Source organism: Urocitellus parryii, chromosome 2 (assembly GCF_045843805.1).
Source record: "Urocitellus parryii isolate mUroPar1 chromosome 2, mUroPar1.hap1, whole genome shotgun sequence".
In the NCBI taxonomy this organism is placed as follows: domain Eukaryota; kingdom Metazoa; phylum Chordata; class Mammalia; order Rodentia; family Sciuridae; genus Urocitellus; species Urocitellus parryii.
In genome coordinates, this window is record NC_135532.1 from 116,902,775 (window position 1) to 116,918,196 (window position 15,422).

Sequence of the window (15,422 nt, forward strand, 5' to 3'; positions counted from 1 at the left end):
TCCTGCCACTTTGCTGAATTCATTTCTCTGTTTTTTGAAGTCTTCTGGTAGGGTGGTTTGTGTCTTCTAGATATAGGATCATGTCATCAGCAAACAGAGACAATTTTATTTCTTGTTTTCCCATTTGTATTCCTTTCATCTCCTCCAATTGTCTGATTGGACTGGTTAGAGTTTCAAAATCTATATTGAATAGGAGTGGTGAACATGAACAACCTTGTCTCATTCCTGATTTAAAAGGAAATGCTCGGTAGAAAGAAACAGAACTTTCCTATGTTCATATATAAAAACATGACCAGTGTAAGTCCACATTATATGCAACCACAAGAATGGGTGAAACAATTAAGATGGAAGTAAAATTATATTAATATATGAATATTAATCAAAATTTTTATATAAATATTAATTTTATGAATATATATGTACTATTCAAACCCATACGAACACACACACACACACACACACACACACACAAAATCATGCAGAATGGAAAAATATATAAAATAAAATAAAGTTTTAAAAAAGTTAAAGTTTAAAAAGCTAAAAAAAATGGGTGAGAATAGAGAAAGAAAAGGCAACAATTCTTCATGAGAAATAAAGGGCATGTTTCTGCTAAGGTGATTAAAACTGTTGGTAAGGATGTATTTTCATTGCCATGCTGTTGTGCCATTCAGTGTATTTATGTGGCAGGGGTGTGGGGGGCTCTGTAACTCTCATGCTGAGAGCTGGGTTATTAAACCCAATGTCTTTGTTCTCAATGAGCTGCCAGCCACTGTGGTCGGGAGCCAGAGCTGGTTGTAATAGCTTCAGCCTCCTTGTCCCTGTGTGGGGCAGACAGCCAGGCAGTGCTGACAGAGGACAAGGTGTGGGTTCTTGCAGCAGGGCTGGTGCAGGTCTAAACAAAAGTTCCCGCTGTTGGGATTCAGTCTTGGCTGATCTTTGGAACTCTTTCAGGGGCATTTGAGATTTGATCCACACCCTCTGTCACGGGAGATGGGATCTCTGTTGGATGTCTGGCTCAAGGGCTTCCTCCGAGTTCCACTTTTAGGATGTGGTCTAAACCTCACAGGTCTCACATACACTGCTGTGTATGTGGATTACCCAGGATCAGACCTGGAGTACAGACGGTGTCATCCCAATAACAACAAAGGGTGCTCTGTCTCCTGGGAATCCCAAGCATGGATCACCCTAGTGATAATTCTCTCTAGGCCTCTTTCAGTCATGTTGGTAGCAGCATAATCTGGGGCCCACAATAGGTGACCCCTGGGTCAGCTTGTCACTTCCTCTATGAGTTCCCAATATCCTACCTCTGCTTGAAGTCACCTGGCTCTTACAGGTGGCAACCCTGGTTCTTGTCAGAGTCTGCCCTGGGCTTAGCAATTGTAATCATTTTTCATTCAAGAATTTCCCACTGGGTCAGTTAAATCATCCTCCCTCTCTATTTCACAGATTCTCCAAGACTATATATATATATAGTTGCATAGTCTGCTTTTTGGCCAGTGTGACTAAATATATATATAGTCAGATTTGGGCCAGTGTAATTAAAGGATCTGACCAGAACAATTGTAGAGGAGGAAGAGTCTATTTGAGAGCTCATGGTTTCAGAGGTCTTGGTCCGTAGATAGAAGCCAGCTCCATTCCTCGAGGCTCCAGATGAGGCTGAACATCATGGTGGAAGAGTGTGGCAGAGGGAAACAGCTCACATCACAGTGACTAGGAAGTAGAGAAAGAGAGACTCCACTTGCCAGATACAAATATATACCCCAAATCCTCATCCCAATTCCCACCTCCTCTGGCCACACCCCACCACTTCATTTACCACTCAGTTAATACCTCTCAGGGGAATAATTCACTGATTGGATTTAGACTGTTATAACCCAATCATTTCTCCTCTGGGCCTTCTTGCATTGTCTAACATGTGAGTTTCTGGGGACCCTGGCATCCTAATCCATAACATATATATTTGAATTTCTGTGTCTCCTGGTTTAATCCACTATATAGTGTTGAACTTGAGGACATTCCCTTAGTTACCAACCTCACTGAGGAGCAGTCTTCCTGCTACTTAAGTCTTGAGCTAGGGAACTGCTGGGACATGCACCCATGGTTTGAAGAGTGTTCCCTAAAGGCTTGTGTGTTAAAGACTGGGTCCCCGGCCTGGTGCAATGTTTCAGAGGCGGGCCCTAGTGAGATGCCTCCTGGACCCGAGGGTATGCCTGGGTAGGGGTCTGGCTCCAGCCCTTCTTTTTCTCCTTCACAAACCAGCCATAGTGAGCAGCTGGGTTCCACCACACACTCCCTACACACCTGCTGCCTCACCACAGGCCCAAAGCAGTGGAGCCTCCCAACCTGGGAACCATGAGCCAAAGAAAGTTTACCTCTTAATACTTTATCTGGCACATTTCTGTTTCTTATAGTAAGGGAAGGCTGACTAACACAGACCTAAAATTTCTTTCAGCAATTCAGGAACATTTCTGTCTCTGACTTTGTGCAGTTGGAAGGCCCTCATTCTTAGACTTGCCAATGGCAGGAGAAAGGTAATTTGCCACAAATTGGGCACAGTGGTGAATGCTTTGTAATCCCAGTGATCTGGGAGGCTGAGGCAGGAGGACCACAGGTTCAAGGCCAGCAACTTAGCAAGGAGTCCCTAAGCAACATAGCAAGACCCTCTTTAAAAAAAAAAAAAAAAAAAAAACAATAAAAAGGAAGACAGGATGTGGCTCAGTGGTTAAGCACCCCTGAGTTCAATTCCCGATACCCCCCATAAAGATAGTCTAACATCGCTTCAAAATCTCCCATGCTGTAAACCAGAAAGAAGGTACCCACCAATGTTAATTTGACATTTGATACGCACCCCATATGCTATCTGCAAACTGGCTCCTCCCAAATGTTCTCAGATGCAACTGGTTCATGCTCAGAACCACCCTAATGACTCGTTGTGAGGCTTCTCATTTTTCAAAGGTTGTCAGTTTGTCAGACTTTCAAGTACAGTGATATATAAAACAGCAGTGACAACTATAGACATAATTGTCATCAAGAAATATACTCAGGCATTCCTCTGCACATGAACAGCACCGACATCATAACATTTTGCCATGTTTTCTTCAGGATAAAAGTCATGAAGGGACTCAATTTGTCACTCTTTACAGAGAATAGGAATTGTTCAAGGTCAGAAGGACAAGTGCTGGTCTCCATGTTTTTATATGTCATAACTGAGCTTAGTATTTCCCTAAAACCAAAATATATTTGGAAGCCTCAAAGACTTTTTCAGAGGATGTGAGAGGGTATAGCAGCAAAATCATCCTTTATCCATTCTGGCATTGGAGGAAATGGCTTTCAAATAGCCTGCCAAACTAGAAAGTCAAATATTTTCAAATTTTATAACAAATTACAGAAATGTTAAATTTAATATTCAAAATCTAAGGATGTATTTCTACAAACTAAAATTCTAATTTTGTCTAAGCCAGTTTAAATCACATCAACATAAATTCAGGAGAACCAAAGTAAGTTTAAAATTTTGAATTAAAAAAATGTTGCAGTGTTTAAATTAGCATTATTATGAAAAATTGGAATATGTCTTACCCCATCAGAAGCATGCATTCATGTTTCACCAAACAATATGCAGTTCTTTTTAATTATAATCTACTTAACACAACAGCACATCTAATTTATTAACTCTTAATTATATATTACAGAAGCTGTACAAAAAAACTCTCTGTTTATTACTGGAAAATTTCCTATGGAGAGAAGTGGAATGCAGACTGTTTTGAAAGTGTATAATTAAGAAATCAGTATCTAAAATTTCACTTAAATAAAATGTAAGGCAAAAGCATGTGTTTATATTCTTCCTACAAGCTGCATAAAATCCTGGCTGGAAATCCCTGCCTCGTGAGCGGCAAAGTGGGAAATCCAGATGAATCTAATTTGCATCATAAAAACTAGATGAAAACAGTGTTTCAAAAAAAAGGTGAAAGTGACTAAAAGATTGGACACTAATACATGAAGGAAGAACCCATCTTAATCTCTAAGGATAACCTGTGTTAACGGCATAAATACAGGTTTGGAAGAGAAACTCAATGCAGGGTTGTCATTCATTGATTCAGGCAGATCCAAGGGCTTCTGGCTGCCGGGCTAGTGCACCAGACACCAGAGACACAGTGGAGAGTTACAGAGGAAAGTCTTTTCCCTCCTGGGAAACACGCACACGTGAAAGCAACAACCACAAGATCCATGTGCAAGTACAAGCTGTGCTAAGTTCTGTGAAGGGACCAGGTTTTATAATGGTACAGGATTCATCGGATTATGAAGAAAGAACTCTTTATAAAAGACAGTAGTAACAGGGGCTGGGGTTGTGGTTCAGTGGTAGAGCTCTCGTCTAGCACATGTGGGATCCTGGGTTCTATCCTCAGCACCACATAAAAATAAATAAACAAAATAAAGGTATTGCGTCCAACTACTTCTAGAAAGTACATATTAGTTTAAAAAAACAGCAACAATGTATTCAGTAAAAAAGAAAGAAATTCAGTAAAAAATTCAAATTGTCAAAATATTCTACCAATAACATGACTTATTTTTTGTAATGAATTAAGGAAGAAAAATCCTAGAAGTTTTTTAGAATCTAATCACAACCAACTGTGGTTAGCACATATATTGGTGTGGAAATGGTGTAAACATAGACATTTGCTACTGACCCTAGAACTGGCCTCTGAAAGGATTTCTTTATTTGAAGTTGAGACTTTTAGACCTATTTCAATTCAGAGAGGGAGAGAGTGAGAGAGTGTGAGAGACGGGGGGGAAGAAAGAGAACTTGATAAGGATGCAATAATGAAAAACAATATGTTATTTGGGGCAAGAAGTCTTATTTATTTATTTTTTACTAGGGATTGAACCCAGAGGTACTTAACCACTGAGCCACATACCAAATACCCACACCCTAACTTTTTTTTTTTTTTTTTTTACTTTTTCTCACTAAATTGCTGACCTTAGCTTTGAACTTGTGATCTTCCTCCCTTAGCCTCCCAAGCCACTGGGATTTTCTGCATCTCCATGCCCTACCAGAGTACTTCTTTTCTTGAGGATTTAAAAGATTCACATTCTGACAAATTTACTAATTCTTTGAAGGCCCAATCCCACCACGCCTGGCTAGGAACTCTTAAAACAGAAGAAAAAGATGACCATAAGCTTCTGGTTAGTTGTGGTAGTTACCAGGCTGATGCATTTCTGATTAATTCATTTCCAAGGTGTAAGATGAAGTTGGATTAAATGGTGCATATCTGTTCTCCACAGTAGGAGCAGCTATATGATGCACAATAAAAATCCAAACTACTCATATTCATCATTATTCTTAAGTTAAATTACCAATGGAATTCATTAACATGAGCTTCTAACATTTCACTATGTTATATGGACATCTTGAAACCTACCAAAAATGAAGATTTCAGGTTAGACCAAAAGGATCAAGATATAAATTCAATAGTAATACGGTTCTTAGATAACCACTTTCTCAACTTACTTCTAGAACTTAAAGGAAATCAATGAACGGCTCCCCCCAGTCAGGTAATGCATTAATGATATAAATTAACAAACTAAAACAATAAATAATGATATGTACATGAAGGCATTTGCTTCACGATTTTCTTATCCAAATTCTTAAAACGCAGTTTCATGCCTTAGTTCTCAAGGCAGTGAACAAATATCATTCTTGCTCACAAATAAAAGACCCTCTCTACATGAATTATCAAAAAGAGGCAAGAACAGGAACTCTTTAAAAAGTACCTCCCCGCCAAAAATTAAACAATACCAATCTTCTGAATTTTCATTAGCAGTTACTCCCTGTGGCTAATACAGATGAAATAGAATCTGACCTTTCTACCAAATACCTCTGCCGCCGTCCGCCTGGGCACAATAACCAGGAGGTGACAAGCAACTTGAAGGTTGAAGCGGGCACTGCTTTATTGCAGGGGAAACTCAGCAGGAACTCAAGGTAGCAGGCACCCAAGGTAGCAGGAGCCGCTTTATTTCAGAGCAGCAGAGGTATATATACCTAACTGATTACACACAGCTTGACTGAATTAGCATCATCTAGATATGGCAATCAGACAATAAGGAATCCCCATCATCTTAATGGCTCGGTGGCCTTGACTCACAAACCACTCCTCCTGGCAAACTGCCAGGCACCATCTTGATTTGATTTGAGGGCCCCAACATACCTCAATTTCTTTAACCCACTAGTTACTTTAACAGAGTCAGAATCACGGGATTTTGATGTGCGCATATGCAATATATTTATATATCTTTTCTCATTTAGAAGGTATAAGCTTGATCCAGGGAAAGTATGAGTTGTCGCATATTATGTATTTGCTTTAATTTTCAGTTCACAGAAAGGGTGAGATTATGCAATTCAATCCTGGGATTTATCTATTTTTAAATTCATGAGAAGAACATTTCAGTGAAAATGCAAAAACATGGAGCAGACAATATTCCCAGAAACTCAGCAGGTTGGAAAGTGCCTCAGACAGAGCGTGAGAAGCAAATCCATTTTTGTCCAATTGACTAAATATTACAAAACTGTAATTATTGTGATTCTAATGTAGGAACACAAATATCTGTCTTATATTCACACATGTAAAATAAAAAAATTAAATCAGAATATTTGCCTTAAATGACTCAGACATTATTTTACTAGATAAAAATTTGCATAATATTTGTAAAGTTACATAAGTATTTTGAGTGAGTGTATTTAGGTATTAGCTATGAATTCTCAATAAAGTCTACCAAGTAGTCAGTCCAGCATTTCTTGTTATATGAGTAAAAAAGTAAATTCCAAAATTTAAGCATTAATAAACCTTATGCTTTTACCTTAATGAGAAAAACATTTACAATGTTAAGTATAAAATGTATACTTAGGACTATATTTTATATTTCTGTTTGACAGCAAATTTCTGGAAATATTCAACTGTAACCCATCAAGAAATGATAAAACAAGGAAAATAAGAAGAAATTGCTGAGTTGGAATAAGTACTAAAATTGATCAGCTCTCTCAGTCTAAGGCAGAGCAAATAAAGAGTACAATGCCTGAAAATATCCTGATAATGATATTCTATTTTTTTAAAAAATTAACCATTATAAAAAAGAAGTAAATTATAATAGGACATCTTAATTCTGGCCATAAATTATATTGCAAAGCACATGGGAAATACCTGGTGATTGATCCCAGGGTGCTTTACCACTCAGCCCCATCCCCAGCCATTTTTATATTTTATTTTGAAACAGCATCTCTCTAAGTTGCCTAGGGCCTTGCTAAATTGCTGAGGCTGGCCTTGAATTTGGGCTCCTTCTGCCTCAGCCTCCTGAGCTGTTGGGATTACAGGCATGAGCCATCATGCCCAGATGTTCTGTTTTGTTGGGTTTTTTTTTCTTAATACAAATAAAAGAAAGAAATATCATCAGGGTGAATCAAAGGACAGAAGGAGGTGGATACACATGCATACAGAGATGGTGACAGAAAATGGATAATCATGGCAGAGAAGAAGAAAGGAGAGGACTGCTTAGATCGGAGAACAGACACCATAACACTGCCACATGGAATTGTGTGAAATTAGGCTGAAAAAAAATGAAATATAGAGTTCTTTAAGTAAAATTGATTCAAGAAAGAATATGTTTGGAAAGAAACAGGAAATGACTAAAAACTATTTTAACTAATAGAAAAGGAAAATTTAGTTGAAAAAGAAAATCTATATATCCATTTGGAAGTAAAATGAAAACTCTCATTCATAAAGATAATAAAAATATTTCAAAAGAAATTAAAATCAAAGTATGATGAATCTATTTAAAGAAAAATACAGACTTTTCTCTTCAATATAAAAAGCTTTTAAATAAATAAGAAGTATTTCCACCTGGGAAGCCTCAAAATTATATTTATCTTCACTTTTTCAAAATTGATAACAATATATAATATAAACACTTAAATTGTATTATGATGATAGAGAATTTGAGCATATGAAGTCAAAGTTCATCTCGGTAGGGGATGACAGATCTGGGTGGTGGGAAGAGGTTAAGGGAATAACTTTATAAACTGGACCCACTATGCAGCTGACCCCCACATACTTTATCTTTTAAAAAGCAATTCACCTGCAGCCTTGCCTGCATTAAGTGGACAGAAGATGTCACATCCTTAGGCAACTACCTGTTATATGTGGGAGAAAGACAGACCCAAAGTACTGTTGATAAGAGGAACACAGTTTCCCTAAAGGACCCTTACAAAAACCAGATCCCAGATCTCGGAGATGCATATAATTACCACTAACCACGAAATCTGTAAGAACAAGTTTCAGTTAGAACCAGTCAGGCCCGAGAGACCCAGAGTTGTCATGGCACTGGGGACTTGGAAGTCCAATGGCATCCTGCAGTCAGTCAAAAGTCAAGAAGTGATCTGGGCAGGATTCTCTGGAAACTTCCCTGAGACCCCCAGTAAAACTGGACAGCAGGAGGGGTGCACCGCCACTCTTCTCTCTGAGAGGACCCACTCTCTCCCTTAAGAGAGTCCCTTTTTCCTATTTCCAGCCCTTCTAATAAACTCATTGCCTGTTACTCTGAGTGACTTGTCTGAAATCTTTCTGCCTTGATCACAAATATTGGGGTCTGAAGTCTCCTTGCTGCCTCATCAGTTCCCTATTAAACCCCAGTCCTGTGACAATCTGAAGAAATGACAAGAGCCAGGGAAGTCTCAGGAGAGGAAAATGAGTTCAAAGAGGACAACTGTCATGTCATATATTTATAGTCTATTACTCAGTTATATAATTTAATAGTATAGAACTTGTGGATGAAAAATAAAGTTGTAATGAAAAACTCATAATGAAATAAAACAGAAATTCCAGAAACATACCCAAATAAAAGTTAAAAAGTTAATATATCAAAGGTAGCCATTCTCATCGGTGATAAATTAAGGAAAAATTAAAGTAAATCTCTATCTTATATTGCAAATCAAAATTAATTCTAGTTAAAACAAAGATTAAACATTAAAAAACAGTGTAACATTTAATAACATCAGTATTCAATATTCTCTATATTAAAAACATGAAAAACTAAGCTAACAGAATTTGACATAATAGGAAAAAAAATACTGGCAACAAATATACCGAACTATTATCCTTAATATACAGAAAGCTCACATAAGCCATTCTAAACCATGTTCAAAACTCCAATAGAAAAATGACCCAACCTTTCATATGCGATTTGTAAAGGGAACAACAACAAATGGTCAAAACCACAGGCAGAAATGGACAGGATCCTGCTGAACTCACAAGTTGTCTTCATCTCTTTGAGAAACGCTTTCCCACTTCCTGTAACTTGACGGGAGCCACGTGGCCCTGACCACAGTGTGCATCATGTGACCTGTCTATTCCAATCCACCCTCATTAGGAGTAGAGACATACAGGATGAGTAGTAATTGAAGTCAAATCCTTTGATGGCAGCACCACAGGAGAAGAGAAAGCCTGCAGTTGCAGGCTGCTTTTCTATCACAAATTCCACCAGCTATCCAGAAACCCTCCAATAAACTCCGTTTCATTATTTTTGTGGATGGAATATGTTTCTTGAAATCAAAGTACCTTTACAGATACAAACTGTTACATTTCGCTAGTGAACAAAAAAAGTAAACTTAAACAACTGAATATCTTTCTTTGGCCCCAGATGCAATAAATATTAAAATAAATGGTAATAGGCAAAATATTTTATGAGTATATAAAAGAACTTCTCTCAATGATATCACATATATTTAATACTTTACATTTTGCTGTTTTTTTAAGAAATCAAATTGTAAACAGAATGAAAAAGTGGAGAATGAAAGGAATCTGATTCTATTCTCTCTTCAGACTGAATATTATTTTCTTCATTAATTTTTTAAGGATAATATAATGACCATATTGCTTAAAAGTCTAGCAAAGATGACATTTCAGTCAGGTGACTGCAAGAGACAGGTAACTCAAATTGGATAATTTGAGAAGACCTACAAAAATACTCAGAGCACAGGAAAACCAATGGAGAATAATGCAGTTCCCTGGGGCTCACAGCACCTGGAAGTCAACAGAGGGTGGAGGGAGAGCTCTAGAAATGTGGAGAGAAGAGCTGTTTGGAGCTCTGGCCAAACACCTTCAGTGAGTGGCAATAGTGTTACAGTGGAACTGTTATTCATTAGGACTCTGTGAAGCAGAGTCTCACTAATTCTTCAAAATAATCCTTGGTGGCAGATGATGTTATAAATTTCCATCTTATTAAAGAGGGTCTCCTTCTAGTATGCTGATTTTAAGTCCCTAGGGTATAGATCAAGGAGTGGAATAGCTGGGTCACATGGTGGTTCCATTCTAAGTTTCCTAGTGGTAGCACCAATTTGCAGTCCCACCACCAATCTACATGAGTATCTTTTTTTCCCACATCCTTGCCAACATCTATTGTTGCTTGTATTCTTGATAATTGCCATTCTAATTGGAGTGAGATGAAATCTTAGAGTAGCTTTGATTTGCATTTCTCTAATTGCTAGAGATGATGAACATTTTTTCATATATTTGTTGATCAATTGTATATCTTCTGAGAAGTGTCTGTTCAGTTCTTTATCCCATTGACTGGGTTATTTAAATGCATTCTGCTATCATGTATAACTAATTAGAACAAATTTAAAAAATAAAATTAAAAGAAAGAGGAGACTAATGCCTATAGAGTTTAAAGAACTTACCTGTGGGCTCCTGGTTAAGTCTATTGGACCAGAAATATCCAAATCCTAATCTTCACATACTGCATCTTGGTTTGGTACATTGAATCATCAAATGTGGGGTGAAATGATGAGAAAATTGTCTACAGAGGTTAACAAAGGGCAAAATATAAAGCACTTACAGAAACATGAGACTGGCCTTGCACTTGAGATCCTGCTGCCTCAGCTCTGAAGTTCCCACCATCACAGGTAGGTGCCACCATGCCTAGCATAGCAGTAACCCCGCATTGCTCCAATGATGGGTGACGACCTGAGTACCTGGTACACTTCTCATCACAACTCTTTAGCCTTCAAGAAATGGCATTCAGTTATGAAAACAAAACTTAAAAATCCCATCAAGGAACAAAGTACGTGCTGTGGCTGCTTTATTCTGGGGAACATAATAAGAACTTACATTCAGGAAAATACTACTATGAATAAAAGATCAGCTCTTGTTTGATTTTGATTGCTGCTGAAAAAAAATGGAAATATATATACATATATATGTTTTACTGTTTTTACTTTTCTGTTTGTTGTCTTCACTGTGGTTACTATTTTTGGTGTGGGTTAGTATTATCTTTCTGGTCTTTACCAAGGTAACCTAGAAAAATTCTAGTAGATATTATTCTCATATTACAGAGTCTTGAAGAGGTGGAAATCTTAAAATTTTACATAGATAAAAGAGGATGGAGAAACATTAATTAGCAAAATTAAAATTTAAACCCCTGCATTTTAGTCAGATTTGTCTTGCTTTTCAACACTCTCTAGGTAAAACTAGTAGATATGCTTTAAATGTCATTAAAAATATTGGCTTTCTGGCCCTGCTGTAGGAACCAGGCCACTACAGTCGATGGGGCTGTTCATGCAGGCCTGTTCACGTTGTCTGTCCTTAGGCAGACAACCAGTCTGCCTAAGCACTTGAGAGGCGTGAAGAGGATGTGTGTGCACAGCCACACCCAGATAAGCTCACCCCCAGCCTGCAAAGATGAGGCTGGGCACGATAGGCCTAGCACTTCAGGAATCCCTGGCCCACATCAGTCCCAAGCAGGTATGCTTCTGTGGTCTTCCCCTTTAACCGGAAGGTCTCCCGAGCCTGCACTCCCACTTCCTAGGGGCTCACCTATCTTGAAACGACACTGCTTGAGAGCTTAGTGACTTTCCAGGAATCACTGTGTAATGGAAGGAGCAGCCACAAGTTATTTTCACAAAAATCTACAGGCTTCAAATGATACTAACATCACATTGTCTTAAATCTTGTACTTGAAAGCCTTTAAATTTGTACCAACTTATACCAGTGAGTCTTCCAAAAATTTTTCTATGCAATGTTCTCTTCGACATTCTGGGTCCTTTGTATTTCTATATGAATTTTGGAATTAGTTTGGCAATTCTACCCTAAAATCCCCTTTTGATATTTTGATTGTAATCACGTTGACTCCAGAGATTAATGTGTTAAAAATTGACATCTTAATATTAAGTGAAAGGATCCATGTACATAGCATATCTCTCCACTCATTTGGGTTTTCAAATTTTGCTTAAACCTAAAATTTACTAAAAGGATGTTTATCCACTGGTCCGGTCTGAAGCAGTTTTCACAGGTAAGCTTTTTTGCCCACTCATTCATCTTTATTGATCTTAACCCTGGCTAGCCACCACCACCCTGTTCAACTTATTTATCTCTACCATTTCAGTCCAGCCCATTTTCCTGGACCACCCTTTGGCCTGGTGTCTACCTTAAGCTGCTCTTCACTCTCGGCTGTTATTCTCTTGTTATCATCTCTTTGTGAGGAGTTCTTCTCTGGAATTTTATGGAGGGAACACTAAAAAGTAAGTTATGGCTAGAATCTGCAAGTTCATAGAGTTTGTGTATAAAAACATGTTTAACTTTTATCTAATAGTGTCAGCTCCAACACAACCTCATTCCTGGGGCACTGTGACATTTCTCATTACAGGGGAAGGCCAAATTTATTAAGGAATTTAAAACAAACAGGTTAGTTATGAATGCTTCAGGCCTTTTCTTGGAATTCAGTGGGCATGTGAGAATTCTAGGGCTGAGAACCAGAAGCCAATTTGAACAAAATATACAAATCCTTTTCAGCCACTGAGTGCACTAGAGTGACTTTTAAAAAATGAAGCTTAATTGTTCTTCATTAGTATACAACAAGAACTACATTATGATTCATCAAAACACATAAGCTATTTGAGGACATTCTGTTTAGCAAAAATGCATGAGAAAGTCAAGGAGAGTGTTGCTCTCTCATAGAGAACTCAGTTCTTCCTTACTTGAAGGTTTCTTTTTTCTTTCCCATCATGTCCCAGCTGGTTCCTTCTTTAACACTTGGCCACTATTGCTTGAAGCAGAAGTTTAAAGCTGGAGTTATTCCTTTCATTTTAATTTGTTTTTAATAACTCTTGTTTAACCTTCTTGTCCACAGTGTTTATCTTTTGGTTTAATGTAAATACTGTGTGTTTTATTTTTGTGTGCAAATGAGCAACTTATTCATCACAACAAGCCCTTTTGGCTGAGAAATACTGAGAATCTGGTTCTATTTCTGAATGTAATTTTATATTATTGAACAGAAAATTTGGAATTTAAAAAGAATAGAGTTACATTTCGTACTGATCATTGATATTGTGATATTTGTGCTGTGGAATGTGACATTCAGCTCTTTCACAGGGTTTGTGCCACAGAGCCAGGGCCCTCTCTGGACCTGAGGCAGCTGGGGTCCTTGGTACCTGGGTTCTTGAGATCATCCTGGAGATAGATCCGACATGCTGCTCAGAGTGGCAGGCATGAGTTTATCACAAGGGGTTGGAAAAAGAGAAAATGGGGACGGTCTTAGGGAGAGAGTGGGTTCTTTTGGTACACTCCCCTGCCCTCCTGTTTTATTGGACTCCAAAGGAATTTTTCAGAGAGTCCTGCCCAGGTCCACCTCTCAAGTTTTGACTGACAACAGGATTCATCAGCTTTCAAGCCCCCACTGCACATGTTCTTATCCCACAGAGGGGAGATTTTACTGTTTTATTAACATGATAAAGATCCAGGGCAACTCTGGGTCATTTGGGCCCATACTGATCTTTTATAGTTGGATCTTCTTCTCACATGTTTCATGGTTAGGGGGCTGTGCTTTTAGTTATCACAGAGGTCCCCTTCTTAGAGGAACTTGTTTCTTCCTATGGGCAGAGAGGGACCTTTCAGGCCTGCATTTCTCCTGCAGATAACAGGTATTTTGTTGAGGAATGTAACATTCCCCATTGATTCAAGCTAGGTAGTATTGCAGGTAAATTTGTTTTTATAAGAAAACATACAGGGGTCAGCCCCAGTAGACCCAATTCATAGTATTATCTCATTAACTACATGTTCCCACCATTCACATCTGTTACCTATCAGTTTGGCTCAATTAAGTAAAAATTTAAAGAATTTTCCTAAAAAAATGAATAATGATTCTATTTTCTATGGAAGTATTTCTTTTGATGGCCTAGGATGCCAGAATATATGAAAGTATGATGGACACTCATGCATCTAATAAAGATAAAACCAATTCACGATATGGATCCTATGTGAAGTTCTGATGATAAGCCAAATGTGGAACAAAATACTTTTACCTATAGCATTTGGATAAAAGTGATACTGAAGAAAAACTTAGTTTTGTTGACCCGTTATGGTTTTGCATTTCTATGACTGGACTATCTTCTTTTTGTAAGTTCTTTTTCTAAGGAAAAGTATTGCAAGAAGAATAAATCCCCATACTGCATGCTTGATCTATACTTGCATGCAGAATTCAATCCCTATTAATGAAAACACTCTACTCAACAGAGCAGGAAGTAATCCTCTGTAAATAAGATAATCTTCATCCACATGGCCATTATCGCTATCTTAAAACTCTATTATAATAAAAAGGGAAAGCTAAGAAAGGTAAATGGGTACTGGAGAGTCTGTGTTTTGTGTGTTCTCTCTGTGTTCCCTCCACATGAAGAAGATAAATGATTTAAGCGAATAATTATATCATAAGGACAGTTTGAATTCAAAGATATTTGGGAGAAAGGTTAGAATTTTTATGAGAAAGCTTACCTGTCATTAGGCGAATCCTTAGTGGATGGTGTCCTCTATGACATCAGTGTCAGACTTTCAGCTGAAACACCCAGAAAAATAGGGCCTGTGAATTAAACAAATGATATGCAGGGGAAAAAAAAATCCCTCTCTCTCTTTGCTTTCTTTTTGCTTTTTTATTTGTGTGTGTGTGTGTGGGGGGGGGTGATTATAAGAAAGCATATGGGGGTCAGCCCAGTAGACCCAATTCATAGACTCCAGGGTTGTAGGCGACAGGGCAGGGGCTTTGGTTCCTAGGCCACGCACATGCCCTGTCACTGGGTACAGTAGAAGCGGCCCTGGTGGGCGGTTCAGGTCAGTGGGTAGCTAGGTCACCGTGAAAGCGGAGCTGCTCCCACAAGGCGGAAACATAAAAACAAAAGTGTTCAGAAGGAAGAAGAAAAAAGAAATGGATGAGAGGAGATGAAATAGACTCGCCATGGGGAAAAAGGAAAGGGTGATTAGAAAAGCAAGCCGCAGGGACCGATCCTCCCACATTTGGAAAGAACGTGGTGCGCAAAGTGCGGAAGAAAGAACCAGGCTGGGCAGCAAGAAGCCTGGCTGGACTGAGGGCCCCGAGCCTGAGGTCCCTAAGCA